This window comes from Hyperolius riggenbachi, chromosome 9, assembly GCF_040937935.1.
Source record: "Hyperolius riggenbachi isolate aHypRig1 chromosome 9, aHypRig1.pri, whole genome shotgun sequence".
In the NCBI taxonomy this organism is placed as follows: Eukaryota; Metazoa; Chordata; class Amphibia; order Anura; family Hyperoliidae; genus Hyperolius; species Hyperolius riggenbachi.
The window spans coordinates 64,945,365-64,960,164 of NC_090654.1; the positions used below are offsets into that span (position 1 = coordinate 64,945,365).

The 14,800-nt window shown below is 44.7% G+C and overlaps 1 long non-coding RNA gene across 2 annotated transcripts in view; it reads left to right on the plus strand.

Moving 5' to 3' along the window:
• The window catches only part of LOC137532459 (uncharacterized), a 310,063-nt gene that overhangs the window by 23,209 nt on the left and 272,054 nt on the right, over positions 1 to 14,800 (plus strand). For both annotated transcript variants that reach the window (XR_011023935.1, XR_011023936.1), the window contains one exon: positions 6,077 to 6,233. This is a non-coding gene — a long non-coding RNA (uncharacterized lncRNA). The remainder of the gene's footprint in view (positions 1 to 6,076; positions 6,234 to 14,800) is intronic.

Genomic DNA, 14,800 nt, shown 5'->3' on the forward strand with positions numbered 1-14,800 from the left:
ATAAACTTTATTTTACTCACCCAGTGTCCGCATTTTCTGCTTCTGTCTGTAGCCCCGCCCCCTAAAGGAAGCAGTCACAGGTGCTTCTCTAATTAGTCATAGAGAAGCACCTATGACCTATTTCTTTAGGGGGCGGTGCTACGAACAGAAGTCAGACACCTGGTAAGTATAATAAAGTTATTTATTTTTTTAAATGCGCGATTCGCTAATTGGAAGTGCTTTACAGGTTACAGCACTTCTAAACGTCAGGTAATCGCGAGTGCAATCACACCAATAATCGCTGTACACAGCGCTGCAGCGATTCCTAGTGGGTTCCAGGCCTAACAGTTGCTGCAGGCAACCCATATTGAGCATCTGTCATCTTCAGTGTTAGACTTACACAGAGGCTGAATATCATGATTACCTTTGAAGGGAAAACTTCCCGCCTATCTGATGACTACCAGCTGGGGGATGTTAAAGGAACACTCCACTTTCATTAAAAAAAATGATATTATTTGCAGCTGCTGCACAGACCATTCCAGTCACTATCAATAGGTGATAAAGATGCTTCAACTGCACCTGGGCCTCGGATGCATAGGACTCACCTAGGGCCCTCCTTTACTCACTGCAGTAGCTACTCATTGGTGCTGTAGCAGTGTTGAACACCACTATACAGTAGGTGTTTAGGATATTGGAATGTAATCATTAACACATTGTTATCCTGCTTACAACTCTCTCACATTCCGCCTGTCCTTGGAGAACAGGTTTTGTCTATCTGTATCATGGTACTGAAACATATTCAGTACTGGGGAGGGGCAGGGTAAAATTTGCACTGGGGGCTGTAGCCCCTATAGCTAGGCTGGTGATTCCAGACCCATGGGAACAGGAAGTTGTCTGAGGTAAGTTTCATTTCCTGTTACAGGTGCAGAATTTACAGAGAATTCCATTTCTTCTATAAAAAGAAAATGTCTTTTCAGCCTGCAGATGTTTAATTAAATATTGTGTTTCTCTGGAGTTTTGTGTTGCGTTTTACTATTAACGGCCTTTTTCTCAAGCTTTGGAAACTATTATTTGAGTTTAAATGTGGCCTAGCTGCTGCCAATCGAAAACCTGTATTCATTTATAAATCATTTAGTCAATGTTTGCCCGTTTGTAAAATCTTTCTTTACTCCAATTTACATAGCTCTCAACCGTCCCTCTTTTGGAGGGACAGCCCCTCTTTTGGGAACCAAATCCACCTGTCCCTCCTTATTCCTAATTTGTCCCTCAAAACTGATGTACAGATATGTATCAATACTGTATATGTATTTGTCCACTAAAAATGTGACTCGCTATAAACTTTATTCCCATCATTTAAATTGATATATATATATATATATATATATATATATATATATATATATATATATATATATATATATATATATATATATATATATACACACAGTGGTGTGAAAAACTATTTGCCCCCTTCCTGATTTCTTATTCTTTTGCATGTTTGTCACACTTAAATGTTTCTGCTCATCAAAAACCATTAACTATTAGTCAAAGAAACCATAATTGAACACAAAATGCAGTTTTAAATGATGGTTTTTATTATTTAGTGAGAAAAAAAAACTCCAAATCTACATGGCCCTGTGTGAAAAAGTGATTGCCCCCCTTGTTAAAAAATAACTTAACTGTGGTTTATCACACCTGAGTTCAATTTCTGTAGTCACCCCCAGGCCTGATTACTGCCACACCTGTTTCAATCAAGAAATCACTTAAATAGGAGCTATCTGACACAGAGAAGTAGACCAAAAGCACCTCAAAAGCTAGACATCATGCCAAGATCCAAAGAAATTCAGGAACAAATGAGAACAAAGTACTGTAATTGAGATCTATCAGTCTGGTAAAGGTTATAAAGCCATTTCTAAAGCTTTGGGACTCCAGCGAACCACAGTGAGAGCCATTATCCACAAATGGCAAAAACATGGAACAGTGATGAACCTTTCCAGGAGTGGCCGGCCGACCAATATTACCCAAAGAGCGCAGAGAAAACTCATCCGAGAGGCCACAAAAGACCCCAGGACAACATCTAAAGAACTGCAGGCCTCACTTGCCTCAATTAAGGTCATTGTTCATGACTCCACCATAAGAAAGAGACTGGGCAAAAACGGTCTGCATGGCAGATATCCAAGGCGCAAACCACTTTTTTTTTTTTCAACATTGAAAGGCGCAAACCACTTTTAAGCAAAAAGAACATTAAGGCTCGTCTCAATTTTGCTAAAAAAACATCTCAATGATTGCCAAGACTTTTGGAAAAATACCTTGTGGACCGAGGAGACAAAAGTTGAACTTTTTGGAAGGTTCGTGTCCCGTTACATCTGGCGTAGAAGTAACACGGCATTTCAGCAAAAGAACATCATACCAACAGTAAAATATGGTGGTGGTAGTGTGATGGTCTGGGGTTGTTTTGCTGCTTCAGGACCTGGAAGGCTTGCTGTGATAGATGGAACCATGAATTCTACTGTCTACCAAAAAATCCTGAAGGAGAATGTCCGGCCATCTGTTCGTCAACTCAAGCTGAAGCGATCTTGAGTGCTGCAGCAGGACAATGACCCAAAACACACCAGCAAATCCACCTCCGAATGGCTGAAGAAAAACAAAATGAAGACTTTGGAGTGGCCTAGTCAAAGTCCTGACCTGAATCCTATTGAGATGTTGTGGCATGACCTTAAAAAGGCGGTTCATGCTAGAAAACCCTCAAATAAAGCTGAATTACAACAATTCTGCAAAGATGAGTGGGCCAAAATTCCTCCAGAGCGCTGTAAAAGACTCGTTGCAAGTTATCGCAAACGCTTGATTGCAGTTATTGCTGCTAAGGGTGGCCCAACCAGTTATTAGGTTCAGGGGGCAATTTCTTTTTCACACAGGGCCATGTAGGTTTTGAGTTATTTTGCTCACTAAATAATAAAAACCATCATTTAAAACTGCATTTTGTGTTCAATTATGTTATCTTTGACTAATAGTTAACGGTTTTTGATGAGCAGAAACATTTAAGTGTGACAAACATGCAAAAGAACAAGAAATCAGGAAGGGGGCAAATAGTTTTTCACACCACTGTATATATATAATTTTTTTTTTTTTTTTCAAATGTTAAAGTAAAGAAAAACTACTGATAATAGAGAGGACCACTGTGGTTTGAACGTTAAAACTACTTCGATTGCTTCTGAATTCTTTGTGATATGCATAGTGGGTAGTGGTTAGAGGTGTGCTAGGGGTGTGTTTTAAAGTGTCTCTCTTTAAGTTGGGAGGTATAAACATGGGAGATCAGGGTTCAAATTCTTGCTAGGATCAGTACCTATTCAGTAAGGAGTTCAGGGCAAGACTCCCTAACACTGCAGGGTGGCCTCCTGAGCACGCCCTTAGTGGCTGCAGCTCTTGAGCGCTTTGAGTCCAACAGGAGAAAGTGCTATACAAATGTTCGGTTTATTTACCTCACAGGTGGCAACATCTTTAATCCTGGCAGGTTATCTCTGTGGAATGTTTGTTACTGAGCATTCTAAAGTCAGCAGAAAATATACCAGGTCTCCCATCAGTGTTGGACTGGGAGGTGGGGAAGCTGAGGAAATCCACTTGCTGGCCAAGCAGCAGTAATCAGGTGTTGCTGCTCACATTGAAGACTTTGCAGGTTTCTATAGGAAGTAATGTCACATGGTTACTGCTGCTTGGCCAGCAGGTGGATTTCCTCAGTTTTTCTACCTCCCAGTCCGACACTGTCTCCCATAATGCTCTTGGGGAGAGAATTATGCATTACTAATCAGCCTAGGCTAAGCTGGGCTACATACCAACATATAGCAATAGGAAGTGTTTCTGATGCAGAAACCAGGAACATTACTGTAAAAGTGTGTCTCCTGAATAATTTACTACGTACGTCACTACAGTGCCTCTTTAATAAATAATGCTTTTTTTAATCCTAGTGAACCTGGTCAACTTGTGGCAAATGTTCTTACTAGTCCTCTACTGCTGGTGGATACAGACATAAAATGGATTAGCGTGTTGCTTTGTCCAGAGCAGGAAGCTGAGCATCACTGTGCAGATAGCAGTGTCACCCTCTGTCTCCTCATTGCTTTGTGTTATGTGTTGACCTTTTTTATTGTCTTTTTATGCTTGTTGTGTATGGCTGTTTGGAATGCAGGAATGTTGTCATTCCGGATGGCTCTCAGCTGTGTAGAGGAACCTGCTACACACCCATGAGTTGTCCTGTCATGCCCGGCCACCAAGTCATCGCTGCATTGTCCCCGGCCTGTGACTCTCATCTGCCCTGGCCTGACTTCACACATTGTAAAACCACACAAAGCATAGCCTCAGGACCTGTAGCCTATCCCTGTGCTGTGCGATACGCACCTGGCCCAACAGGTTCATGAGGGTGAGGTGCTCTAAAGAGAACCGGTCACCAGAAAATCTTCTGCAAACAAGCATTATGCTGCAGTGTCAATACCATTAGGTTTTGGTACATAATTTTGTGTTGCCTAACTTCACAGCTGTTGCATTTTTTCCAAAACTGGTGAGGTATATACGCTAGTCTCCACACCCCACAATGCAGTGCTGACTACCTCATATAGGTTGCTGGGAAAACAGTAGTGCATTGTGGGATATGAGAAAGGTGATTCGCCTTCTATTTTGGAGTACAGATGCCATTAGCATATTAAGCCTGAGGGACTGGAGACACTTAGGTGAATTTCTGCAAAATTTTGACAAACCTGGATGAGGTTCCAGAACGTTCAGGTGTCCTAGTTTACCTAAAGCCTGGTACACATATCCATACTTGCTTGGACACTTTTACCACCTACATGTAGCGTGAGGGCCAACCGATCAAGGCTGTGGATTTGGTACAAAAATCATCCAACTCCGACTCCTCAGTTTATGAAACCACCGACTCCTATTGCGGGTACCCAAAAATTGCTCCGACTCCACAGCTGCGCAACAGATTTTGAATATAAACTATAAACAGATCATGTAGGTAAACTGTCACAATACACGGAAGATGTAAAATTGACCAATCAAGATTGGATGTGTGTACACACCTGTAAGATACCCATACACCCATTTCATTCCCTGCAAATTTGATTCATCTACTGTAAGTTGATTTCCCCAAAATGTTAGATTGAATTTCGTTCAAGTATTGATTGGACAGGATGGGAAATTTAGGTTGATTGCGTGCGAGACAAGAGTAGTAGTTCAGCAGAGTTGCACCTTGATTGATTTGAATTGGTCGATTTGCCACATTGAGTGGCAGTCTATAAGTGTATGACCAAAACAGAATGTTCATAAGGGCTCAAAACTAGTTAGCAGCCTTTTCTAAGCGCTAGTGATTTGACAAGCTCTTGCTAATGCAATGCTATGGGGGATTTTTATAAAATCGCATCCCTCTAGTGGGATCACACCCATAGCATTACATGAGAAAGAGCTTTTCAAATCACAGAAAAGTGCTTCTAGTGGGTCCCAGGCCTAAGACTTTTTTTTTTTTTTTTTGCAAAAAGTTGACTTTAACCCCCTCAGGACCACAAGCTTCTCTTCCTCTCACTTTGGGCTCCCTTTAACCAGTTAACGACCGCCCCAGGACTTCACGCCAATTGGTGTTGCGCGGTCCTGGTGCTGCCGCCACATCCACGCCGATTGGCAGGAGCGGTCGTTAAATGGTTAAAGGGAGCCTGAAGTGAGAGGGATATGGAGGCTGCCATATTATTTTTCTTTTAAACAATACCAGTTGCCCGGCTGTGCTGCTAATCATTCTGGATGCAGCAGTGTCTGAATCGCATACCTGAAACAAGTATGTGAATAATCTTGTCAGATTTATGCCATAAACATCCGATCTGCATGCTTGTTCAGGGTCTATGGCTAAATGTATTAGAGGCAGAGGATCAGCAGGATGGCATTATTTGAAAGGAAATTAACATGGCAACCTCCATATCCCTCTTGCTTCAGGTGCACTTTAAGAGGAACACAAGGCAAATTCTTATGACAATCAGGATGATACGGGAATATAAGAAGGACATACTGTAGATGTAAAGTGGTAGAAAGAATGATGTCTTCATTTCCTACTCCACTACAGATTGTATCCTTTCCTCTCTGGATTCAGCTGGTGGGCAAGTCAGTCTGCCAGTCCAAGACTAAACGTGTGACACCCAAAGTAGGAAGAATGACAGACGCCAGGCTACACTTCCCAGCAACCCTGCGTTTCATTGGAAATCTTGTATCTACTACAGAAGGTAGGACTTGTCCTCGTAGTTCTGCTGTATATATTGCAAGGAGAAGTGGTAAACCTTATTACATTAGAGGATTTTATACTTTTCTCTAGTCTAGAGCATTCATGGTGGAATGGTGACTAATTACCTCTTGCCTTGCAGCACTGGAGTCCTGCATTTAAATCTCATCTGGTGCATTGTCTGCATGGAGTTGGTGTGTTTGCACTGATTTTGCCTCGCCACTCCAGTCTTCCTCCCACATCCCAAAAATGTTTTTTTAAGTTAATTAGTCTTAAAGGGACTGTCCAAGCAAAATAAAAAAATGAGTTTCACTTACCTGGGGCTTCTACTAGCCCCATGCAGCCATCCTGTGCCCTCGTAGTCACTCACTGCTGCTCCAGTCCCCTGCTGGCAGCTTGCCGACCTCGGAGGTCGGCGGGCCGCATTGCGTACATTTTTACGCATTCTCGCTAGTGCAGGAACATTAACACATACATTTTTACGCATTACTGGTTCAATGCGTAAAAATTTGCTGCATTGATGTATAGCAGATTTGATCAGAGTGGGTGGATATCGACAGGGAAAATCAATAAGTGTATGGCCAACTTTAGGACCCTTCCACACTGCATGTGCTGATCTTTGGCTTCTTTTTATTTTCATGTCGGTAATCGTAATCGTGTCAGACGATCGCACCCGTAATTTAGCACAAACTTCGGAACAAATGTAAATCACGATTGCAGCGCACCGTGATAATCACAATTGCAATCACAATTTTCAGTGTGGGAGGGCCCATATCCCCCCTAATTGGCTCTAGACTATGGTAGAGACAAGAGGTGGTGAATGAGATGCAAATAACCCCAGCTTGCGTGCAGATTTCATGTAAATTGTATACAACTTGGAATTGGGCCTATCAAAATCCACAGGAAGTAAATTTGATTGGAGCAGTTCCAAGCTGCATGTAATTTGCATGAAATCTGCATGGAAGTGAAGTGATAGCACCACACTGACTTTTCAGCATAGACATTCGGTTGTGATCTCCTCTGAGGGTCAGGTAGTGATCTGCATAGCAGAGAATGTCACTGTTACATAAATGCCTGGTAATAACTATGAAAGGTGATTGATGTTCCAGTATGTTGGCTTGATTGATGTCAGCACACCTGACCTGTTTTCCCATGAATCACCCCAGAATGAACCACCTTTATGAGCTCCTGTATTATCTTTACACTGATTGGAGGCCTCAGGAGGTACTTGGACAGTGTAAAGTTTACATATCTGATGCACAAAAAATTACACACACCTGAATTCGAAATAAATTGAACAACCTTGTATGCGAGGAATGCGATGAGGGCTAAAACATAACTTTTAATGAATATATTAAAAAGTACTAGAGGACACTGACTAGTTGTGATGCTAACATACAAAAATGTAAATAGTAAAGCAGTACAGAGGAGAGAGCAGTTTGGACTAATCCACTATATTGTCAATTGGGATTAGGCTAACCTCTCACACGGCATAGTAAATACAAAACACCCCTCTGTATACAACCCTACATGTTTCGAACCCTCAAAAAAATGGGTTCTTCGTCAGGGAACAAAGGGAACAAAGTGATATGTGCCAAAGGTGCTAAGGTGCAAAGCTATATACAAAACCATACATTCACATGTTGTTACATTTCAGTAAGCCTGTCGGCCTGCTGCTTGAACCTACAGGCTTACTGAAGCCCCAGGTAAGTGAAACTTTTTTTTTTTGGTTCAGGTTCACTTTACGTTTACTGAGATTTTGTAAAAAATACCCTAAATAATTCAACCGCACCAATTTCTACAGAAGAAGTGTTTTTTAGAAACAGGGCATTCTGGGACATGTTGTACCCCCAGAGCTGGAGCACCATACATTGTCACTTCCTGTATGAATGTCATCCACTATTCATGTTGTTATCAGTCCCTCCTCTGCATGCGGAACAAAGTAACCTGTTCTATGGCCTCTCCCCACCCTCTCCGGAATCCCTCTCCCTCCTCAAACAAAGCAAGGCAAGAATTCCTTTGATAGGTTTTCTAAGACCCCCTGCATCCCTAGAACATATTCCCCACCCACCACTAATCATTGGGCGCCCCCTGTGATGCCCCAGTGAGATGCTGAATGGAAGGGATCTCTTTAATGTCATTGTCCTGGCTTGTGCTGCCGCCAGGCCCCTCCTAGTACTGGGCGATTGTGCTGGACGGCCCTCTTCACCCACACTGTACTTATACAGCATAGTGCCCTCCAGCTCGGCCTCAGTCATATGGAATGATTATGGACTTGTGCACTGCATCAGGGGGTCACTAAAGCTACATACACAAGCTCAATTACTGTCATCCTTTGACACTCCTGCCCTACCTTATGATATATGGAGCCAATATGAAAGCCGTGAGTTTTTCCCAGCAAGATTGGAATTTCCATTTAAAGTCCACCTAAACTGAAACATTTTCATTGCAGTAAATTATGAATATTTCCTCTTAGATCTAAAACTTTCAAGTAAAAAAAAAACCATTGGGAATGAGTGCCTGGAGCTGTTCACCTATCTGTATGAGCTTTAAGGTGCGCCCACACACCCTTAATGGATGTTGCCCGTTGGGACCTGATCCCCTTGGGTGACATCGCTGGACCGGGCTGCAAAGACACAACAGGCTGCATAGTTGGCAACAAACTGTATTGCCATACGGGGGAGCAGATTGAACAATGAAGTTGGTTGGCGCTGGAGGTAAATTGATCTGCCGGTTGGATTGCTTGCGCATCGGCGGTCGGGGTTGGGCGCCTCTGTACACACGCCTGATTATCGGCTGAGGTGTTCGTTATTGCCCACTTCAGCTGACTTTGATCAAGGGTGTGTATGAGGCTTTAGATTTCTCCACCCACTTGCTTCCTGTTAGCAGAACAGAGGTCTTACAACTGCTCAATATTGTATCTACTTCCTGTGACCTGCAAGTCCCATCATCATTTTATAAGGGGTGCTCAGGCTGAGTACTTAAAGTGATTTATTCGCTCCTTAAAGCGATACTTAAGCCAGGAATAAAAAAATCAGTTTTACTTGCCTGGGGCTTCTACCAGCCCCCTTCAGCAGTCCCGTGCCCTCGCAGTCACTCACTGAGCCTCCGGTCCCCCACCGCCAGCTAGCTTCATTATCGATGACAGGCCTGGCCACGTGTATTTTTCCTGGCGTTCCTGTCAGCAATTGGTCCTGTGCAAGGACAGGAACATGAAGGTTACATGTGGCCAGGCCTGCGCAAGTGCAGAAAGCCTGCTGACTCCCTGCCAGGGCCTGTCAGCGAAAATGAAACTAGCTGGCAGCAGGGGATTGGAGGCTCCATGAGTGATTGCGAGGGCACGGGACGGCTGCAGGGGGCTGGTAGAAGCCCCAGGCAAGTAAAACTGATTTATTTATTCCTGGCTTAAGTGTCCCTTTAAAGAGACTCCGTAACAAAAATTTCATCCTGTTTTTTTATCATCCTACAAGTTCCAAAAGCCATTCTAATGTGTTCTGGCTTACTGCAGCACGTTCTACTATCACCATCTCTGTAATAAATCAACTTATCTCTCTCTTGTCAGACTTGTCAGCCTGTGTCTGGAAGGCTGCCAAGTTCTTCAGTGTTGTGGTTCTGTGATGCATCTCCCCTCTCCAGGCCCCTCTCTGCACACTGCCTGTGTATTATTTAGATTAGGACAGCTTCTCTCTTATCTTTTACAAGCTGGATAAATCCTCCTCTGAGCTGGCTGGGCTTTCACATACTGAGGAATTACATACAGGCAGAGCTGTCTGCACTCTGCAGGAAGAAACAGCCTGACACTTCAGTGGAAGATAGCTGCAGGGGGAAAGAAACACACAAATGATCTCTTGAGATTCAAAAGGAAGGGTGTATACAGCCTGCTTGTGTATGAATGTATTTTCTATGTGTGGACATACTGTACATCAACCTACTTCCTGTTTTGGTGGCCATTTTGTTTGTTTATAAACAAACTTTTTAAAACTGTTTTTAAACACTTTTTAATGCGGCGAGGAGCAGCGAAATTGTGACAGAGGGTAATAGGAGATGTCCCCTAACGCACTGGTATGTTTACTTTTGTGCGATTTTAACAATACAGAATCTCTTTAAGTCCATAGGAAATAACCAGAGAAGGCCAGCACTCCCAGTGTAATGTTTGATTGTTGCAGATAGAAGCCGATGTTTTGGGACTCGCATGTCCCTTAATCAGGGCATAACAGGTGTATCCAACAATATCACCCGGGAAAAGTCCATGCAGCTGGACAAATCTAAAGTAGCTTTATTGGCATGACCAAGATTCATACAGGCATTGCCAAAGCAAGGGGAAATGGGGGGTGTGGTAGGGGTACAATGGGTAAGCTTCTCGTGTACTTGCTGGCAAGCAGTAAGCAGTATGGCTGCAGGAGGCAGCAGCAGCATGGGAGTACACATGGCTTGCCAGTGAGTGTATGCCCGGCTGCATGGACAATTTCCCAACTGATATTGTTGGATAGTAGGGATGATCAATGAGATGCAAATATTTCCGAGTTCATGCAGATTTATGTACATTTTTATGCACATATAAACAGCTTGAAAATAGACCAATTTAAATCTGTCGGCAACTTGATCGATCCATTTTCAAGCTGCATAGATTTGCAAAAAATGTTCATAAATCTGCATGAACTCGGAAAAATGTGCATCTCATTGATCATCCCTATTGGATAGACCGGTTATGCCCTGATGAAGGGACATGTGAGTCCTGAAACTTCGGCTTCTATCTGCAACACTTAAACATTACACTGGGATTGCCGTCCTTCTCTGGTTCTTTCATATTAACCCTCCTGGCGGTCTATTAAAAACCGCCAGGGGGCAGCGCAGCGTTTTTTTTTATTTTTTTTTATTTTTTTTTTTTAATCCTGTAGCGAGCCTAGGGCGATAGGCGATCAGGAAATCCTGTTCAAAGAACGGGATTTCCTGGAGGGCTTCCCCCGTCGCCATGGCGACGTCTAAGGGAGTCCCGATCCACCCCTTGCCGCTGCCTGGCGCTAATAGGCCAGGCAGCGCAGGGGTCTAGGGGGGGGGGGGCTGTCTTGCGACGCGGATAGCGGCGATCGAGCGCGGGGCGGCGGCGATCGAACTGCTGACGCAGCTAGCAAAGTGCTAGCTGCGTTAAGCAAAAAAAAAAATTATTCAAATCGGCCCAGCAGGGCCTGAGAAAACCTCCTGCGCGGCTTACCCCGAACTTCGTTCGGGGTTACCGCCAGGAAGGTTAACATAGCTGACACATCATTGCATTCCAGTCAGTGGCATAGCTAGAGACTATGGAGCCCTATAGCAACATTTTTTTATGGGGCCATCAGATCTAGGCACTCTTAAAGAGAACCAGAGACGTAGAAGAAATAGATTCATACATACCTGAGGCTTCCTCCAGCTCCATAAGCCTGGATCGCTCCCATGCCACCGTCCTCCGATGCCTCTGTCCGCCGGTACCGGGTCCCGTAATACCCGCCAGTCGACACAAGAGCAGTGCGCTCCCTCCGTACTGCGCAGGCGCATGCGTGCAAACCCGGAGGGAGCCCCTGCGCATGCGTACAACTGGTCGCGTCCGGCGGAAGTGACGGGACCCGGTACCGGCGATGGAGTCAGCGGAGGATGGCGGCGTGGGAGCGATCCAGGCTTATGGGGCTGGAGGAAGCCCCAGGTATGTATAAAATCTTTTTCCATTTTTTAGCTATGTTTCGTCTCTGGTTCCCTTTAACCACTTAACGACCGCCTAACGCCCATAGGCGTCGGCGGGTCGTTAGTGGTATAGCATGGAAACGGCCGCTCGATCGAGCGGCCTTTCCATGCTAGTTCACGGAGACTGTCTCCGTGAACAGTGTGCGAGCCGCCGATCGCGGCTTGCACGCATAATGTAAACATCCGGGGAAGAAATCCCCGCTGTTTACATCACACGGCGCTGCTGCGCAGTAGCGCCGTGACGTAGATCGGCGATCCCCGGCCTCTGATTGGCCGGGGATCGCCGGCATCTGATAGACAGAAGCCTATCCTATCCGGCGCAGGACGGAACTCCGTCCTGCGCCACTCACAGGGTAAGGGAGAGGGAGGGAAAGCCGGGGAGGGCGGAAAGCGCTGCGGAGGGGGGCTTTGAAGACCCCCCGGAAAGTGCGGGCAGCCGGCGGCGATCAGACCCCCCCAGCAGGACATCCCCCTAGTGGGGAAAAAAGGGGGGAAGTCTGTTCGCCCTGGCTATTTCCTGATCGGTGCTGCGGGCTGGAGAGTCCACGCAGCACCGATCAGAAGAAAATCACGTGGTCCTTAAGTGCAATGCCACCTGCCCCGACCCTATGGATATGAGTTGATTGGGCAATTTATATTTCCATGCAGTGTACACTGTGTATAGTCCATGGGCACGGAGAAAAAGTCAGAGGGTGGAGAATAAAGTGAACACATCAAGTACCACCTGGGCCCCCTCCTCTCCAGGGCCCCATAGCAGTTGCTATGGCTATTGCTATTGTGGTTCTGGAGGTGTGGTCAGCTTACGAGGACAACAGAGGATTATTTGCATATTCAGCAGTGATGCATTGTGGGCAATATCCTATGCTTACTCTAACCTGAATTATCGCAAATACCTTCTGTTTTAAGAAGGCAAACTTGTTTCATTTGAAAATAAGCAATATATCAATCTGGAGGTTGAGAATGAAGTTAAGTGTCCCGGTAACACATTTTTAGTAGAGAAATGCATCATTTTTCCCAGATCTGTACATCAGCCCTGAGATGGGGATAAATGAGGAAGAAAGCGCAACAGAGGGTTTTCTTTCCAAAGGAGGAACTATGACAATTGGGACTGGGAGCTCCGCAGCTATTCATGTTTGCATAACACACACTGTACAGATCCTGCAATGACCTGCACTGTGCACTCTTCCACTTAATGCTCTGTGCACATGCTGGAACTGACAAGCCAGATAAATATCTGGAATATGTCATACAATCCAGCCATCCATCAATCTGTTTTTCCATGGATTGTACAAGGGGTATAATGGGGACAATTGGATGCATTAACTGCGCCACTCTCCAAGCTAAGTGGAGACGTTAGCTTTTAAATAGTCACAAATCAATATTCTTTGTTGCTGCAGGCCTGAAGTGTGGATGGGTGTGTCTGCGAGCGGCATTCCTGGAAGGGAAGGGAGGTCAGGCCGCGCTGCCTTCAAGTGTCTACATTGACATTTTAATGCAACACTTTTATGAAGCAGAATGTGTAGAACAAGTCTGAACTGATTACACGCTCGCTTTGTCCGGACCGCGATCAGAGTCCTCTACAAATAGCAGCTGATCCCCCAAATACGTCCCAGATCAGCGTCCGTGAACGGAGAACAGGCATCTGAAATGATGATTGTGTTCACCCCCATTCTGATTGGGAGTGACAGGAACAGGAAGTCTGAGGACATCCGTGCAAAATGGTGACAAAGGTCAGACTAGAGCGTGGAGACCGAATAATTCAGAGCAGTGCTATGGCCAGATACCTGGGCATGTTCTGATCTCTTCCTGTTTACAGCATAGGTATAGGAGGTACAGAGGGGACAACCATCCCAGGCTCAGCAGAACTAATATAAAGGGGTACTGGGGGTTGGCGGCACTCAAAAATGGGTAATGTAATGAAACAAAAAATAAAGGGGATGGAGGTGTCTTTACCACTCCAACTGTAATAATCCAAACCACTGGGTAAATGTAAAAAGATTAAGTTATTTATTCAGCATGATTAAAAGTACAACGCGTTTTAGATACTTGGGAATACAGGTCACAAGACATCTTAAAGATATCTTTAAATACAACTATCATCCCCTAGCAACGCAACTCCACACAAGCATAGATGAGTGGGGAGAGAGGCCATTGTCGTGGTTCGGCCGTATAGCAAGTCTTAAGATGACTGCCCTGCCGCGTATACTCTGTCTTTCAGACAGTACCTATTTCACTTCCTAAGACATGGCTTCAGGATATGCAGAAGTCATTAGTGAAATTTGTCTGGGCGGGCAAACTCCCCAGATTACATCATCACAAACTCACATACCCCAAACCTAAGGGCGGATTGGGCCTTCCAGACTTGACATGTTACTACCATGCATCTCTCCTCTCCAGAGTAGTAGATTGGCGCTGCAATGTTGACTCAAAAGACTGGGTTACATTAGAGAATGAAAGCCTTGAAAACTCTCTCAAATGGCTACCGTGGACTAAGACTTCTGACATATCTAAACCGTTATTAGATTTATTCCACCATCCCCTACTAGCCCCAATCTTCCAAAAATTTCACTTAATACTTTCCACCTCAAAACTTTCGTCGGTCCCAGGCCCACTATTCTCAATCAGAATGAACAGGGTATTCCCCCCAGGCGAACAACCGAAATTCCTAAAAAACTACTCCCTATATTCAGACTTGCTGATAAAAGACTTTCTAACCGGGGCAACTGCACCTCTAATGAAACCTCTTGCTGTTCTTAATGCTGACTCGGATGAGCCAATACCTTTCTGGGCTTTTTTGCAAATTCGTAGTTACATAGTGTCTCTTCCCTCAAAAGACACCTACACTAGACCCCCTAC